The sequence below is a fragment of the Microcaecilia unicolor genome, chromosome 12 (genome assembly GCF_901765095.1).
Source record: "Microcaecilia unicolor chromosome 12, aMicUni1.1, whole genome shotgun sequence".
Classification (NCBI taxonomy): Eukaryota; Metazoa; Chordata; class Amphibia; order Gymnophiona; family Siphonopidae; genus Microcaecilia; species Microcaecilia unicolor.
The window spans coordinates 77131005-77149739 of NC_044042.1; positions in this window are offsets into that span (position 1 = coordinate 77131005).

Genomic DNA, 18735 nt, shown 5'->3' on the forward strand with positions numbered 1-18735 from the left:
ACCAGGTAGATGCTCCAAATCAACTCGTTACCTGCATGACAGACAGCTGTCGGCAATGGTCACCTGTATGAAAGACACCTGTCCACAGACTCAGTGAATCAGTCAGACTCTAACCTCTACAAAATGGCCAAGAGCAAGGAGCTGTCTAAGGATGTCAGGGACAAGATCATACACCTGCACAAGGCTGGAATGGGCTACAAAACCATCAGTAAGACGCTGGGCGAGAAGGAGACAACTGTTGGTGCCATAGTAAGAAAATGGAAGACGTACAAAATGACTGTCAATCGACAAAGATCTGGGGCTCCACGCAAAATCTCACCTCGTGGGGTATCCTTGATCATGAGGAAGGTTAGAAATCAGCCTACAACTACAAGGGGGGAACTTGTCAATGATCTCAAGGCAGCTGGGACCACTGTCACCACGAAAACCATTGGTAACACATTACGACATAACGGATTGCAATCCTGCAGTGCCCGCAAGGTCCCCCTGCTCCGGAAGGCACATGTGACGGCCCATCTGAAGTTTGCCAGTGAACACCTGGATGATGCCGAGAGTGATTGGGAGAAGGTGCTGTGGTCAGATGAGACAAAAATTGAGCTCTTTGGCATGAACTCAACTCGCCGTGTTTGGAGGAAGAGAAATGCTGCCTATGACCCAAAGAACACCGTCCCCACTGTCAAGCATGGAGATGGAAATGTTATGTTTTGGGGGTGTTTCTCTGCTAAGGGCACAGGACTACTTCACCGCATCAATGGGAGAATGGATGGGGCCATGTACCGTACAATTCTGAGTGACAACCTCCTTCCCTCCGCCAGGGCCTTAAAAATGGGTCGTGGCTGGGTCTTCCAGCACGACAATGACCCAAAACATACAGCCAAGGCAACAAAGGAGTGGCTCAGGAAGAAGCACATTAGGGTCATGGAGTGGCCTAGCCAGTCACCAGACCTTAATCCCATTGAAAACTTATGGAGGGAGCTGAAGCTGCGAGTTGCCAAGCGACAGCCCAGAACTCTTAATGATTTAGAGATGATCTGCAAAGAGGAGTGGACCAAAATTCCTCCTGACATGTGTGCAAACCTCATCATCAACTACAGAAGACGTCTGACCACTGTGCTTGCCAACAAGGGTTTTGCCACCAAGTATTAGGTCTTGTTTGCCAGAGGGATTAAATACTTATTTCCCTCTGCAGAATGCAAATAAATTCATATACTTTCCACAATGTGATTTTCCGGATTTAATTTGTGATGTGCTATCTCTCACTGTTACCAATAACCTACCCTTCAATTATGGGCTGCTCATGTCTTTCTCAGTGGGCAAACTTACAAAATCAGCAAGGGATCAAATACTTATTTCCACCACTGTACCTACATTTAGGCGTGTGCATCTTATGCAGTGGCGTACCTAGGGTAGACGACACCCGGGGCCGGTCATTCTTTAACACCCCCCCCCCCCCCCAAATCCAGTACTAGGCATGCCGAGAATACAAAACACTCAGGACCTATAGAGCAATTCTACCATACCATAAGCAGTCATTTCTACGAGTCACACAAGGAAAAGGAAAGCATCTTAAACACTACAGTGAGCACTAGAACATCAATTCACCTATTGTAAAACGAAACCAGACAGAATAGTACAGATCGTAGATCCTGCACAGTCAATGCCAACTGAAAGCCATGTCTTTTTCACAAACACAGATACACCCTAATCCACTATAGGATAAGTAATCATAAACTTTCTATTTAGACAAAAATTAAACTGAACCCCCAATGCCAGACTTTGCATACAATGCAAGACCACAGAAACAGAAAATGTCCCCTAGTACTGTGCAAAATATAAAGACAGCAGATGTAAATTTGAAAACAAAAACTAACAAATACCAATCACCACTTTACAAATTAACAAATAGAAATAAAACAAATACAGAAAATAAAATAATACCATTTTACTGGACTAATACATTTAGCTTTCAGAGGCCAAAACCTCCGTCCTCAGGTCAATACAGTATAGTGCTGTTACAGTATCCTATCCTGACCTGATGAAGGGGGTTTTGGTCTCTGAAAGTTAGTCAAAATGTATTAAAATTAGTCCAATAAAAAGATTACCTTATTTACATGTTCTATTTATAAACATTTATTAACACATCTACAATACTACTTTATCCTAAAGCAAAAAAATAAAAAAATATATTTTATTTACAGTTTGTCATCTCTGGTTTCTGCTTTCCTCATCTTCTTTTCACTGTCTTTCTTCCATCCAGCATCTATCTTCGCTCTCTGTCTACTGTTCCCTCCATCCAATGTCTGCCCTCTCTCTCCCTTCCATCCACATCTGCCCTGGTTCCAGTGGTGTGCTGGAGCCGGCTCGCACCGGCTCGCAAGAGCCGGTTGTTAAATTTTCTTCCAGCTTGCCAGCTGGTTGTTGAAAATAGCGAGCCGGCTCTGGCTCTCCTCCCTCCCTCCTCCCTCCCTCCGGATCCGCCTCACCGCCCGCTTGTTTTTTGAATTCTTTGGGGCAGGCAGTCTTGCCTGCCCACTTCCAGCGCTGGCTGTCCTCCCTTGCCGATTCGCGCTTTAAAAATGGCCGCCGAGACTTCCAGAGGCGGCCTCGCGAGACTTCAGCTGAAGTCTCGGCGGCCATTTTGAAGCGCGAATCGGCAAGGGAGGACAGTCAGCGCTGGAAGCGGGCAGGCAAGACTGCCTGCCCTGAAGAATTAAAAAAACAAGCGGGCGGTGAGGGACCAGATCGGGAGGGAGGAGAAGAATTCGCGATACAACTTGGGAGGGGGTGGCAGGGGGGAAAAGGGAGTCGCTGCTGGGCATGGGTGGAGGGGGTCGCTGGGTATGGGTGCATGCAGGGCAGGGGAGAGGAGGGTCACTGCTGGACATGGGTGCATGCAGGGGAGAGGAGGGTCACTGCTGGACATCTGGGTGCATGCAGGGCAGGGCAGAGGAGGGTCGCTGGGTATGGGTGCAAGCAGGGCAGGGGAAAGGAGGGTCACTGCTAGACATGGGTGCATGCAGGGGAGATGAGGGTCACTGCTGGACATCTAGGTGCATGCAGGGCAGGGCAGAGTAGGGTCGCTGGGTATGGGTGCAAGCAGGGCAGGGGAAAGGAGGGTCACTGCTGGACATCTAGGTGCATGCAGGGCAGGGCAGAGGAGGGTCGCTGGGTATGGGTGCAAGCAGGGCAGGGGAAAGGAGGGTACACTGCTGGGCATGGGTGCATGCAGGGCAGAGGAAAGGAGGGTCACTGCTGGACATGGGTGCATGCAGGGGAGAGAAGGGTCACTGCTGGACATCTGGGTGCATGCAAGGCAGGGGAGAGGAGGGTACACTGCTGGACATGGGTGCATGCAGGGCAGGGGAGAGGAGGGGAGAGAGAAGAAATGCTGGACATGGATGGAGGGGAGAGAAGAGTGAGGAAGGAGATGAGATGAGAAAACAGGAAGAGAGGAGAAAAACTGCACATGGATAAAGAAAATAGGCAGAAGCTGAGGACCAGAAATGAAGAAGAAAGGAGGAAAGAAATAAATGGAAAGGAAGCCCTGGAAACGGAGTTAAGAAGACAGATAGCAGCAGAATCGGATACTGGGCCAGCATGATCAGAAAAACAGTCACCAGACAACAAAGGTAGAAAAAAAATCATTTTATTTTCATTATAGCGTTTGGAATATGTTCACTTTGAGAATCAGGTGCTCAACATTAAAAGTTTATATTTATTTACTTATTTATGGCATTTTATCCCACATTAAACATGAATTAGATTGGAACCTGGGATCATTAAATTTTTTTTCCTGGAGAGAGTAATGCATTGCCCCCCCCCCCCCCCACGGCTATAGCCAGCTCTGCAATTTTTTGGGGGGGGGGGGGCGCAGAGGTGGACGGGGGGGGGGGGGGGGGGTGCAGTGGTGGACGGGGGGGGGGGGGGGGGCACCGAGGTGGACCGGAGAGAGAGCCTGTTAAAAATTTACCAGCACACCACTGCCTGGTTCTCTCTTCAATCCACATTTACCCTCTATCTCTGCCCCTTCCATCCACCATCTGCCCGTCTGCCCTCTATCTCTGCCCCTTCCATCCACCATCTGCCCTCTCTATCTCCCCCTTCCATCCACCATCTGCCCGTCTGCCTTCTCTATCTCCCCCTTCCATCTACTGTCTGCCCTTTCTATCCCTTCCATCCACTGTCTGCCCTTTCTCTCTGCCCCTTCAATTTACCATTTGTCCTCCCTCTCCCATCCATCCAGGGTCTGCCCTCCCTCTCACTCCCTCTTCCATCCAGGATCTGTCCCCTCTCTCTCTGCCCCCTCTTTTTGGCCCCAAGTTCCAGCCCCACTATCCCATCAGTCCCCAGTTTCAGCCCCAGCCCTTTTCTCCCACCAGTGCCGAGCTTCAGCCCCAGCCACTTCTCCCTGCCCCTTTTCAGCCCCCAGTCCCCACAGTTTCAGCCCCCAGTTCCAGACCCCTTCATCCACATGCCTTGCATTAGGGCCCCCCTTTTCAGCCCCAGACCCATTCTCCCACCTGCCCCAGGCATGGCCCCATTCTCCCTCCTGCCCCCTTCTCAGACCCCAGTTCCAGGCCCCTTCTCCCATCTGAGCCCCCCTCCCCGACCCAGTCCCCTTCTCCCATCTGAGCCTTTCCCTTTTCCCATCTGAGCCCCCCTCCCCTCCCCTCACTGACCCATTCCCCACCTGCTTACCAGCTCCCTGGACAGACGACCCTCTTCTCCTGCCACCCGGCACCTGACCCAGCCTTTTAAAAAAATCTGTGAAGCGATGGCGGCGCAGCACAGCACCTCGTGTCTGTCTGCTCTGCGTGTAAAGGAAGAAAATCGCCTCATCGGCCGGCCTTCCCTCACTGTGTCCCGCCCTCGCAGAAATAGGAAGTTACATCAGAGGGCGGGACACAGTGAGGGAAGGCCAGCCGACGAGGCGATTTGTTTCCTTTACATGCAGAGCAGACAGATGCGAGGTGCTGCGCTGCCGCCGCTTCACAGATTTTTTTTTAAAGGCTGGGTCAGGTGCCGTCTGTCCACAGAGCTGCTAGGCAGGTGGGGACTGGGGCGCCGGCGGAGCACCCCCCCATCTGCTGACACCCAGGGTGGACCACCCCCCGCCCTTGGTACGCCACTGATCTTATGCCATGTGAATGGCAGGCGTAAGTTGGCATGCCAAAGTGCATCATGTGATGTACATAATTTATAGTATTCTATAAACTACATGTGTAACTGGGAGACACACCCATGGTCCACCCATGCTCTGCCCATGTTTACACCCCCCCCCCCCCCAAACCTCCCCTGCAGTTAGACACTATGGCACTTAGGTACTACCTTATAGAATAGTGCCTAGTGCACTTGAGGTGTATTTTGAAAGCACTTAGACTTACAAAGCTACATATTATCCTATGAAACTTTGTACGTCTAATTGCTTTGAAAATGAGCCCCTATAGGCACCTAACTGTCACTTAATGGTGTCTTCGACATGAATTGCCCCATACTCTTAGACGGCATCCCTGTCCCTCAGGTACAGACCACTCGTATACTAGGCATCATTCTGGACTCTAAGCTTACTTTTCAATCCCAGATATCACAAGTTGTACATCGTTCCTTCTACAAAGTCCATCTAAATGTCCAAATCTTTAATCTACCCCACTGCCCTGAACATATTAATACACTCTTTGGTTATCAGTCAATTAGACTACTGTAATTCTTTATACATGGGCCTTGGGGTTAAGGATTGTCAAAGATTGCAAATTATTCAGAACCATAAAACTCATTAACAGTCTCAAAAAATTTGATAACGTTACACCTCCATCTCAAAAAAGCTCACTGGCTGCCTATCATACATCGTGTTACATACAAACTACTGTTATTGGTACTCAAAATTTGTATCTCTGTATTTACAACAATATCTAGATCCTTATATTCCATCTCATGTCCTTATATTCGCACAACTCCTAAGCCTTAATGTACCATCTTATAGGGAAATTCATCAGGAACACACCAAGCATGCCATTTTTCTATTCAAGCCCCTGAACTCTAGAATTCACCGCCTAATGTCAATCTCTCGATACATTTAAATCTGGTCTCAAAACTTTTCTTTCAAGATACCATCTCGGCATCTGCCTGCTTGTCGCTGAACCGTGTCCTTCCCCGGTGTACCTTACAGGCATCCCCGGCGCCTGCAGTGATCCATTATTGCTGCCTGCACCGGTTCCGCAGGTTTCCACTGGCCAAATCCCATCAGACAGGAAGCAGGAAATGACATCAGCAAGGGCGGGACCCAGCCGATGGAAGCCTGTGGGGCCGGTGCAGGCAGCAATAATGGATTACTGCAGGTGCCAGGGACGCCTGTAAGGTACATAGGGGAGGGACGAGTTTCAGCGACAGGCAAGCAGATGCCGGGGTGCTGTGGAGGAGGAGAGATGTTGATGTGGGGTTTCGCCACTGGGTGGGCCTGAGCCAGGTGCCCACCCAGGCCCACCCGTAGCTACGCCACTGCCACTGTTACCACATCCTCCAGCAAAGAGTTCTAGAGCTGAACTATTCATTGAGTGAAAAAAGATTTCCTCAATTTCATGGAGTGTCCCCTGCTCTTTGTGCTTTTTGAATGAGTGAAAAATCGATTCACCTTCAACCGCTCCACACCACTCAGTAACGAGCCAATTAGCGCCAATAACTAGGTGGTAACAATCAACTATTGGCACTAACTGGCAACAAAGCGAATGCTACATACCTGTAGAAGGTATTCTCCGAGGACAGCAGGCTGATTGTTCTCACTGATGGTGACGTCCATGGCAGCCCCTCCAATTGGAACACTTTCTAGCAAAGTCCTTTGCTAGTCCTCGCGCGCCGATGCGCACCGCACATGCGCGGCCGTCTTCCCGCCCGAACCGGCTCGTGCCGGCCAGTCTCATATGTAGCAAGACAAAGAGAAGGGAAGACACAACTCCAAAGGGGAGGCGGGCGGGTTTGTGAGAACAATCAGCCTGCTGTCCTCGGAGAATACCTTCTAAGGGTATGTAGCATTCGCTTTCTCCGAGGACAAGCAGGCTGCTTGTTCTCACTGATGGGGTATCCCTAGCCCCCAGGCTCACTCAAAACAACAACCATGGTCAATTGGGCCTCGCAACGGCGAGGACATAACTGAGATTGACCTAAAAAATTTACCAACTAACTGAGAGTGCAGCCTGGAACAGAACAAACATGGGCCTAGGGGGGTGGAGTTGGATTCTAAACCCCGAACAGATTCTGAAGCACTGACTGCCCGAACCGACTGTCGCGTCGGGTATCCTGCTGCAGGCAGTAATGAGATGTGAATGTGTGGACAGATGACCACGTCGCAGCTTTGCAAATCTCTTCAATAGTAGCTGACTTCAAGTGGGCTACCGACGCTGCCATGGCTCTAACATTATGAGCCGTGACATGACCCTCAAGAGCCAGCCCTGCCTGGGCGTAAGTGAAGGAAATGCAATCTGCTAGCCAATTGGATATGGTGCGTTTCCCCACAGCCACTCCCCTCCTGTTGGGATCAAAAGAAACAAACAATTGGGCGGACTGTCTGTTGGGCTGTGTCCGCTCCAGATAGAAGGCCAATGCTCTCTTGCAGTCCAATGTGTGCAGCTGACGTTCAGCAGGGCAGGAATGAGGACGGGGAAAGAATGTTGGCAAGACAATTGACTGGTTCAGATGGAACTCCGACACAACCTTTGGCAAGAACTTAGGGTGAGTGTGGAGGACTACTCTGTTATGATGAAATTTGGTGTAAGGGGCCTGGGCTACCAGGGCCTGAAGCTCACTGACTCTATGAGCTGAAGTAACTGCCACCAAGAAAATGACCTTCCAGGTCAAGTACTTCAGATGGCAGGAGTTCAGTGGCTCAAAAGGAGGTTTCATCAGCTGGGTGAGAACGACATTGAGATCCCATGACACTGTAGGAGGCTTGACAGGGGGCTTTGACAAAAGCAAACCTCTCATGAAGCGAACAACTAAAGGCTGTCCTGAGATCGGCTTACCTTCCACACGGTAATGGTATGCACTGATTGCACTAAGGTGAACCCTTACAGAGTTGGTCTTGAGACCAGACTCAGACAAGTGCAGAAGGTATTCAAGCAGGGTCTGGGTACGACAAGAGCGAGGATCTAGGGCCTTGCTGTCACACCAGACGGCAAACCTCCTCCATAGAAAGAAGTAACTCCTCTTAGTGGAATCTTTCCTGGAAGCAAGCAAGATGCGGGAGACACCCTCTGACAGACCCAAAGAGGCAAAGTCTATGCTCTCAACATCCAGGCCGTGAGAGCCAGAGACCGGAGGTTGGGATGCAGAAGCGCCCCTTCGTCCTGTGTGATGAGGGTCGGAAAACACTCCACGGTTCTTCGGAGGACAACTCCAGAAGAAGAGGGAACCAGATCTGACGCGGCCAAAAAGGAGCAATCAGAATCATGGTGCCTCGGTCTTGCTTGAGTTTCAACAAAGTCTTCCCCACCAGAGGTATGGGAGGATAAGCATACAGCAGACCCTCCCCCCAGTCCAGGAGGAAGGCATCCGATGCCAGTCTGCCGTGGGCCTGAAGCCTGGAACAGAACTGAGGGACTTTGTGGTTGGCTTGGGATGCGAAGAGATCTACCAAGGGGGTGCCCCACACCTGGAAGATCTGTCGCACTACACGGGAATTGAGCGACCACTCGTGAGGTTGCATAATCCTGCTCAACCTGTCGGCCAGACTGTTGTTTACACCTGCCAGATATGTGGCTTGGAGCACCATGCAGTGACGGCGAGCCCAGAGCCACATGCTGACGGCTTCCTGACACAGGGGGCGAGATCCGGTGCCCCCCTGCTTGTTGATGTAATACATGGCAACCTGGTTGTCTGTCTGAATTTGGATAATTTGGTGGGACAGCCGATCTCTGAAAGCCTTCAGAGCGTTCCAGACCGCTCGTAACTCCAGAAGATTGATCTGCAGATCGCGTTCCTGGAGGGACCAGCTTCCTTGGGTGTGAAGCCCATCGACATGAGCTCCCCACCCCAGGAGAGACGCATCCGTGGTCAGCACTTTTTGTGGCTGAGGAATTTGGAAAGGACGTCCCAGAGTCAAATTGGACCAAATCGTCCACCAATACAGGTATTTGAGAAAACTCGTGGACAGGTGGATCACATCTTCTAGATCCCCAGCAGCCTGAAACCACTGGGAAGCTAGGGTCCATTGGGCAGATCTCATGTGAAGGCGGGCCATGGGAGTGACATGAACTGTGGAGGCCATGTGGCCCAGCAATCTCAACATCTGCCGAGCTGTGATCTGCTGGGATGCTCGCACCCGCGAGACGAGGGACAACAAGTTGTTGGCTCTCGTCTCTGGGAGATAGGTGCGAGCCGTCCGAGAATCCAGCAGAGCTCCTATGAATTCGAGTTCCTGCACTGGGAGAAGGTGGGACTTTGGATAATTTATCACAAACCCCAGTAGCTCCAGGAGGCGAATAGTCATCTGCATGGACTGCAGGGCTCCTGCCTCGGATGTGTTCTTCACCAGCCAATCGTCGAGATATGGGAACACGTGTACCCCCAGTCTGCGAAGTGCCGCTGCTACTACAGCCAAGCACTTCGTGAACACTCTGGGCGCAGAGGCGAGCCCAAAGGGTAGCACACAGTACTGGAAGTGACGTGTGCCCAGCTGAAATCGCAGATACTGTCTGTGAGCTGGCAGTATCGGGATGTGCGTGTAGGCGTCCTTCAAGTCCAGAGAGCATAGCCAATCGTTTTCCTGAATCATGGGGAGAAGGGTGCCCAGGGAAAGCATCCTGAACTTTTCTTTGACCAGATATTTGTTCAGGGCCCTTAGGTCTAGGATGGGACGCATCCCCCCTGTTTTCTTTTCCACAAGGAAGTACCTGGAATAGAATCCCAGCCCTTCTTGCCCGGATGGCACGGGCTTGACCACATTGGCGCTGAGAAGGGCGGAAAGTTCCTCTGCAAGTACCTGCTTGTGTTGGAAGCTGTAAGACTGAGCTCCCGGTGGACAATTTGGATGTTTTGAGGCCAAATTGAGAGTGTATCCTTGCCGGACTATTTGGAGAACCCACTGATCGGAGGTTATGAGAGGCCACCTTCGGTGAAAAGCTTTCAACCTCCCTCCGACTGGCAGGTCGCCTGGCACTGACACTTGGATGTCGGCTATGCTCTGCTGGAGCCAGTCAACAGCTCGTCCCTTGCTTTTGCTGGGGAGCCGCGGGGCCTTGCTGAGTCGCACGCTGCTGACGAGAGCGAGCGCGCTGGGGCTTAGCCTGGGCGCCGCAGGCTGTCGAGAAGGAGTATTGTACCTACGCTTGCCAGAAGAGTAGGGAACAGTCTTCCTTCCCCAAAAAAATCTTCTACCTGTAGAGGTAGAGGCTGAAGGCTGCCGGCGGGAGAACTTGTCGAATGCGGTGTCCCGCTGGTGGAGCTGCTCTACCACCTGCTCGACTTTTTCTCCAAAAATATTATCCGCACGGCAAGGCGAGTCCGCAATCCGCTGCTGGATTCTATTCTCCAGGTCGGAGGCACGCAGCCATGAGAGTCCGTGCATCACCACACCTTGAGCAGCGGCCCTGGACGCAACATCAAAGGTGTCATACACCCCTCTGGCCAGGAATTTTCTGCACGCCTTCAGCTGCCTGACCACCTCCTGAAATGGCTTGGCTTGCTCAGGGGGGAGCTTGTCCACCAAGCCCGCCAACTGCCGCACATTGTTCCGCATATGTATGCTCGTGTAGAGCTGGTATGACTGAATTTTGGCCACGAGCATAGAAGAATGGTAGGCCTTCCTCCCAAAGGAGTCCAAGGTTCTAGAGTCCTTGCCCGGGGGCGCCGAAGCATGCTCCCTAGAACTCTTGGCCTTCTTTAGGGCCAAATCCACAACTCCAGAGTCGTGAGGCAACTGAGTGCGCATCAGCTCTGGGTCCCCATGGATTCGGTACTGGGACTCAATCTTCTTGGGGATGTGGGGATTACTTAATGGCTTGGTCCAGTTTGCCAGCAATGTCTTTTTGAGGACATGATGCATGGGTACTGTGGACGCTTCCTTAGGTGGAGAAGGATAGTCCAGGAGCTCAAACATTTCAGCCCTGGGCTCGTCCTCCACAACCACTGGGAAGGGGATGGCCGTAGACATCTCCCGGACAAAGGAAGCGAAAGACAGGCTCTCGGGAGGAGAAAGCTGCCTTTCAGGAGAGGGAGTGGGATCAGAAGGAAGATCCTCAGACTCCTCGTCAGAGAAATATCTGATGTCCTCCTCCTGTTCCCACGAGGCCTCACCATCGGTGTCAGACAGAAGTTCACGGACCTGTGTCTGCAACCGTGCCCGGCTCGACTCCGTGGAACCACGGCCACGGTGGGGGCGTCGAGAGGTAGACTCCCTCGCCCGCACCGGCGAAACTCCCTCCGCCGACGTAGTCGGGGAGCCTTCCTGGGAGGCTACCGCAGTCGGTACCGCACGCGGCACCGATGTCGGAGACCTCACCTCGGGCAATGGGCCAGCCGGCGCAAGCACCCCCGGTACCGGAGGGGTAGGGCGCAACAGCTCTCCCAGGATCTCTGGGAGAATGGCCCGGAGACTCTCGTTCAGAGCGGCTGTGGAAAAAGGCATGGAAGCCGATGCAGGCGTCGATGTCAGAGTCTGTTCCGAGCGTGGAGGCTGTTGCGGGCTGTTCAAAGGGGAGCGCATCGACACCTCTTGAACAGAGGGCGAGCGGTCCTCTCGGTGCCGATGCCTACTGGGTGCCGACTCCCTCGGCGACCCAGAGCTCTCGGTGCCGACACGGGAAGGGACCGGTGACAATGCTTCTTCGACTTCTTGGGACAAAGCATGTCACCGGAGCTTCCCGGCACCGACGAGGAGGACGTAGAATCCAGCCGTCTCTTCCTCGGGGCCGAGGCCGAAGGAGGTCGGTCTCGGGGGGGCTGTACCGCAGGAGCCCTCAGGATGGGGGGAGACCCACCCGAAGGCTCACCGCCACCAGCAGGGGAATGGACAGCCCTCACCTGCACTCCAGACGAAGCACCACCGTCCGACGACATCAGCAGACGAGGAGGTCTCGATACCACCGACGCCGACGCAGCCTTCCGATGTCGCCCCGATGCAGAGGGCCGATGCCTCGATGCACTCGATGCAATCGGGGGCGAAGATGAAGGTCCAGGCGCCGACGACGTCGAAGCAGTCGATACTCCCGGTGCCGATGCCGACGAAGAGCTCGAGAAGAAAACGTTCCACTGGGCTAATCTCGCTACCTGAGTCCGCTTTTGCAAAAGAGAATACAGGCCTGCGGGCGGTGCCCAGCCCCCAGACACTGAAGACACGACGCGTGCCTGTCAGTGAGCGAGATTACCCGGGCGCACTGGGTGCACTTCTTGAAGCCGCTGGAAGACTTCGATGTCATGGGCAGAAAAATCGCGCCGGCGAGATCAAAACTCGAAATGGCGAAAATGGCACCACAAAAATAAGGGAAGAAAAAACTTCGACCGAGGCCTAAATAGGGCCTACCCCGACGACGAAAGAAAACTTACCGGGGCAAAACTAGAAGTACGGGAAGGGAGAAAACCATAAAGGTCTCCTTCCGACACCTTTTTTTTTTTTTTTTTTTTTTTTAGAACGAAGTCGATAAACGACGCGCGAGGTCAACTTTGGGGACTGGCCGGCACGAGCCGGTTCGGGCGGGAAGACGGCCGCGCATGCGCGGTGCGCATCGGCGCATGAGGACTAGCAAAGGACTTTGCTAGAAAGTGTTCCGATTGGAGGGGCTGCCGTGGACGTCACCATCAGTGAGAACAAGCAGCCTGCTTGTCCTCGGAGAATTTGAATTTACGTGTGCATCTCGATAGGCACTAATCTATAAAGATGGGGAGGGGCATGGGTGGGTTAGGGACATTTACAATTCGGGGGATATGCGCCTAATTTAGACATGAAGATTTTCAGTTGGTGTAAATCCTCGCGCTCAAAATTGGGTCCAGATACTAAATCTAGTCCTATATGCAAACGACATTCATTTCAAATAAGAGCCCATCCCTACCCCCACCCCCTCTTCTTACCTGCAGGCTGCCTGGAATGGAAGGGCTGGAAGACAGAACCTCTGCTGCTGTAGAGCCTGAAAGAAAGCCCGTTCCAGGCCATCCCCCCAGAAAATAAGCCCTGGTTAAAACCATGATTCATATGGCAATTCTTCTAACATCATATCTTGCAACTTTGGCAAGTCACTTTGCTGTTTGAGGGCATGGATTGATCATACCTGCAAACTTATTGCAAATGTACAGTGCTTTATATGTCTAGAAGTATTGCAACAATAATTTCTACAAAGGGGCCTGTTTCAACATTACTTAAGGTGGCATCTTTCATGAACATTCATAATGCAATAGCTTTTTACATTTATAAAAATACACACACTTTTTATTTTACCTCTACAGTTTGCAACAGGACTCAGGCTGGAAGAGAGAACGGGAAACTGCTTCAAAGGCGCACAAATGTTGCAATGGCTAGGAGCGAAGCTTTAGAAACTGCTGGCACTGCTACTGTTCCTATTCTCTTTAGTCCGGGTGAACCTTTAGATCACAAGCAAAATGGGTTTAAACTGAATATTCACTGTCAGTTCCAGCAAGTTCAAATCCTCACTTATTAATCAGAAGAGACAGAGATGCAAAATATCTATTGGTTTTCACCTATCATAAGAACATCAAACCTATAAATGGCAAGTGACCGACTCACCTGCAAATGCGCAGTAGAGACTTCCCTCTCTGTCCCGCCCCCACGTCAAGACGTGATGACGGAACAGAGAGGGAAACTCTGCGCTGAGGAGGAGTGCAGTCACTGCCACACGGACCGTCGACGCTGCCGCTAATGGTACCGCTACCCCCCCCCCGGAGGTCGCCGCTGCCGCTCCCCCCCTGCAGGTCGCCGCTGCCGTCCCCCCCCCCAAGGTCGCAGCCAACCCCCTCCACCAGGCCAGGCCCTCTCTTCTACATTTAACTTACAGCGCCGAAACCGCAGGCAGATCAGCTCCCGTCGGCCTTCCTTCCCAGCCTGTGTGCCCCGCCCTCGCTGACGTTACGTCACACGAGGGCGGGACACAGGCAGAGAAGGAAGGCCGACGGAGCTGATCTGCCTGCGGTTTCGGCGCTGTAAGTTAAATGTAGAACAGAGGGCCCGGGTGGAGGGGGCCGGTGGCGATCTCGGGGGGGGGGGGGGAACGGTAGCGGCGACCTCGGGGGGGGGGAGGGGCGATAGCAGCGACCTCGGGGGGGGAGGGGAAGGCAGGAGAAATGCTCAGAAGGAGGAGGGGGGGCCTTGCAGCTGGCTGGGAGGGATGGAGGGGGGTGCCCTTGGAGCTGGGAGGGAATCGGGCCGTGGAGCTGGGAGGGGGGGGCGAGTGGCGACCTCGGGGGGGGGGGGGGAGCGGTAGCGGCGACAACAGCGACCTCGGGGGGGGGGGAGGGGAAGGCAGGAGAAATGCTCAGAAGGAGGAGAGGGGCCTTGGAGCTGCGAGGGAGGGGAAGGGAGGGACGGAGGGGGCCTTGGAGCTGGCTTGGACGGGGGGGCCTTGGAGCTGGGAGGGGAGGGAATGGGGCCTTGGAGCTAGGAGGGAGGGAGAGACTGGGGGCCTTGAAGCTGGCAGAGAAGGAGGGAGGATGCTGGACATGGGAGGTCAGAAGTAGGGGGGCCTTGGAGCTGGGAGGGATGTACAGAGGGGGGCCTTGCAGCTGGCTGGGAGGGATGGAGGGGGGGCCCTTGGAGCTGGGAGGGAATCGGGCCTTGGAGCTGGGAGGGAGGGGCCGGTGGCAACCTCGGGGGGGGGAGCGGTAGCGGCGACAACAGCGACCTCGGGGGGGGGAGGGGAAGGCAGGAGAAATGCTCAGAAGGAGGAGGGGGGCCTTGGAGCTGCGAGGGAGGGGAGGGACGGAGGGGGGCCTTGGAGCTGGCTCGGACGGGGGGCCTTGGAGCTGGGAGGGGAGGGAATGGGGCCTTGGAGCTAGGAGGGAGGGAGAGACTGGGGGCCTTGAAGCTGGCAGGGAAGGAGGGAGGATGCTGGACATGGGAGGTCAGAAGTAGGGGGGCCTTGGAGCTGGGAGGGATGTACAGAGGGGGGCCTTGCAGCTGGCTGGGAGGGATGGAGGGGGGCCCTTGGAGCTGGGAGGGAATCGGGCCTTGGAGCTGGGAGGGAGGGGCCGGTGGCGCCTCGGGGGGGGGAGCGGTAGCGGCGACAACAGCGACCTCGGGGGGGGAGGGGAAGGCAGGATAAATGCTCAGAAGGAGGAGGGGGCCTTGGAGCTGCGAGGGAGGGGAGGGACGGAGGGCCTTGGAGCTGGGAGGGGAGGGAATGGGGCCTTGGAGCTAGGGAGGGAGGGAAAGACTGGGGGCCTTGAAGCTGGCAGGGAAGGAGGGAGGATGCTGGACATAGGAGGTCAGAAGTAGGGGGGCCTTGGAGCTGGGAGGGATGTACAGAGGGGGGCCTTGCAGCTGGCTGGGAGGGACGGAGGGGGGGCCCATGGAGCTGGGAGGGAATCGGGCCTTGGAGCTGGGAGGGAGGGAAGGAGGAAGGGCGGGGAGCCGAGGGGAGGGAGGGAGGGAGTTATACATCAAAATAGAGCATACCAATACTTGCCCGTTTTAACGGGCTTAACGGCTAGTACTAACATAATTTGTGCCATGCTGGTCAGACCAAAGGTCCATCAAGCTGAACTTCCTGTCTCTGACATTGGCCTGTCTAGGCCACAAGTATGCAGCAGATTCATTCGTCAGGGGGAGCTAGCAGTAGCTTTCCAAATTCTACCAGGCTGGTAATTGTTTGTGGACTTTTACGTTGGGAATCTGTCCAAACCCCTTTCCAGTCCAGTTATTCTAGATGGTGATGGCTGAATCACATCCTCTGTCAACAACTTCCTTAGCTTGATTGTTCATTGAGTGGAAACACACTTTCTACACTTTTGTTTTAGATCTGCTACCAGTTAGTTTCATGGAGTGTACCCTAGTCCAGCGGTTCTCAAACCCATCCTGGAAGACTGCTAGCCAGTTGGGTTTTCAGGATATCCCTAATGAATATGCATGAAATAGATTTGCACGCTTGTCACTTCTATTATATACAGATCTCTCTCATCATAGGAGCCAACTTTTCAAAATTATTGGGGGTGCTAAGCCCAATGGAAATAATCCCTCCATGGACAAATACAAGGAATATTTCCAATATTGGGGGTGCTCAAGCACCCACAGCACCCACAGAGTTGGCTCCAATGTCTCTCATGCATATTCATTACAATATACTCAACAACTGTTGCAATTATATTTATCTTTATTAAACCAATTAATCTCATAAACCTAACAATTATTGTCTAAAATCCCCATATCTAACATTCATTCATCCATTCACTCTAATTCAAATCTATAAAACTAATATCAAAAAACTATTATCAAAACTATTATCAAAACTCATAGAAACTCCAAGATCAAACAGGCTTTTTCTTAAATGAAGAACCAGACTTGAAGCTCTTTTAAATTTAGAGAAAGGGGTAGTTTATTCCAGAATGAAGCGGCAAGAAATAGGATTCTGCCAGGTACTTGTGACCTGGATTGGACACTGTTGGAAGCAGGATACTGGGCTAGAGGGACCTTCCGTCCACTATGCCACTATGGCATTTCTTATGTTCTTAAAGCCTAAATGCTACATAATATCAAAACAAATACATACAGGGGACGGGATAGAGAACAAGGAGGCTTAAGAGGATCTAAGACTATGTTTAGGGAAATATGGATAAAGACAATCTTCTAGGTAGGCGGGCAGATCCAATGTGTTAGAGTTAGAATCTTAAATTTGACTCAGTGCAGTGGACAACTGGCATCCAATATTGTGCTGCCCAGAGGGGGACAGACAATCAAATTACCCTTCACTTTTCGAACACTGCCCATGAACCAGCTCACAAAGGGTCATTCACACATGCTGCTACACCATGGATGCTCCATTTCTCTACCCTTGCTATCCTATATTGATGTGTTTAATACTGCTTTGAGCAAGCAGGCCTTGAAAATAGAGCAGGGATTGATATTTGGATTTTCTGAGAAAGTGATGGGCTTGCTCTGCCATTGGAGCTGTCAGTTTTACATCTTTATGAGCAGGGGAGTTATACATCAGATAAGGAGGCAGCAGAGTGGTAAAACAGAAAGATATATTTCTTGGGCTCAGCTGTTCATGGTTTGTAACTTTCTGAAATCTTAGTGTTTTGTTTGGTTTTTCTATTTTTCATCAGTGGGGAACCCCATCTGTTATGGCTGCTGTGTCTGTCTGTCCATATCCATATTTCAGGGGCCTTCTCCATCAGTGCTCCATTCCAGGAGGGAGACTTTTTTTTTTTTTTAGGACAGTCCTGGATTTGAATTTATATCCAACAGGAGTGTGGTGGTTGTAGTCCCTGATTGTACCCACTGCAGTTACTGTTGCAAGTTTCATAATGCATCAGGTCAGACATTCAGGACTATCTGAAAACTCCACCCCCCACCCCCCATCGGACTGGATTACTTGAAAGCTCTGCCTCATGGATGGATTTGTTTGAAATATGGTAAAAGTCTTTCACAGAGGCAAAGGGGTTTAATTTAGATTTGCTGATAAAACTTAAACAGGAATATCTGACTACCATTGACTGGAGGAGGAAGCAAGGGTGGGCAATGGGAGAGAAGCAGAGCTGCCAAGTTACCCATTCCAGGAGGGAGACTTTTTGGCCGGTCCTGGATTTCTGCCAACTTCATCCTGTTGCATTATGGGATCTGCAGCACTGATTTCAATGGATAGAATCAGGCAGTGGCGTTCCTAGGGGGGCTGACACCCGGGGAGGATCGCCGATGCGTCCCGCCCCCCGGGTGTAGCGCGACCCCCCCCCCCCGGCGAAAGGACCCCCCCCGATGAAAGAACCCCCCCGGGTGCACGCAGCTGGGGGGGGGGGGTGCCACGCGCCTGTCTGCTTCGTTCGTTTCCATGCTCCCTCTGCCCCAGAACAGGAAGTAACCTATTCCGGGGCAGAGGGAGCACAGAACGAACGTAGCGGACAGGCACACAGCACCGCCCCCAGCTGCTTGCACCCAGGGCGGACTGCACCCACCGCCCCCCCCCCCCTTGGTACGCCACTGGATTCATGGACTTCAAATACTACACTGCTTTGGGATGTAAGTTTAAAATCAGGACTAGTCAAATAGTCTCCCTCCTGGAATGGGTAACTTGATAGCTCTGGAGAAGGGGGGAATTGGGTGGGAAGAAGCAGTGGGAGGTTATAAGAGTAAATACCTGCCAATGTCAGAGCTGCCAAATTACCCTTTCCAGGAGGGAGACTTTTTGGCTGGTCCTGGTTTTAAACTTACATGCCAAAGAATTGTTAATATTTGAAGTCCATGGTTCTATCCTTTGAAATCAGTGCTGCAGGTCTCATAATGCACCAGGATGAGGTTGTCAGAAATCCTGGAGCGGCCAAAAAGTCTTCCTCCTGGAATGGGTAACTTGGCAGCTCTGCATCTCTGATCTGGATGGGGGGGGGGGGGGGGGGGGTGGCGGGGGCGGTCCAGGATTCTAATCATGACATTTGTTACACTAAAACAAAATGAAACAATGTGAATTGTTTGAAAGTAGCTTCAGATATGTTTATGTGTTGCATGCATTTTGAGATCGTTCACTAAAGAGATTTAAAAATAGATTTGCTGATATGAACTGGGCTTCTTTATTTTTATTATTATTAGCATTTGTA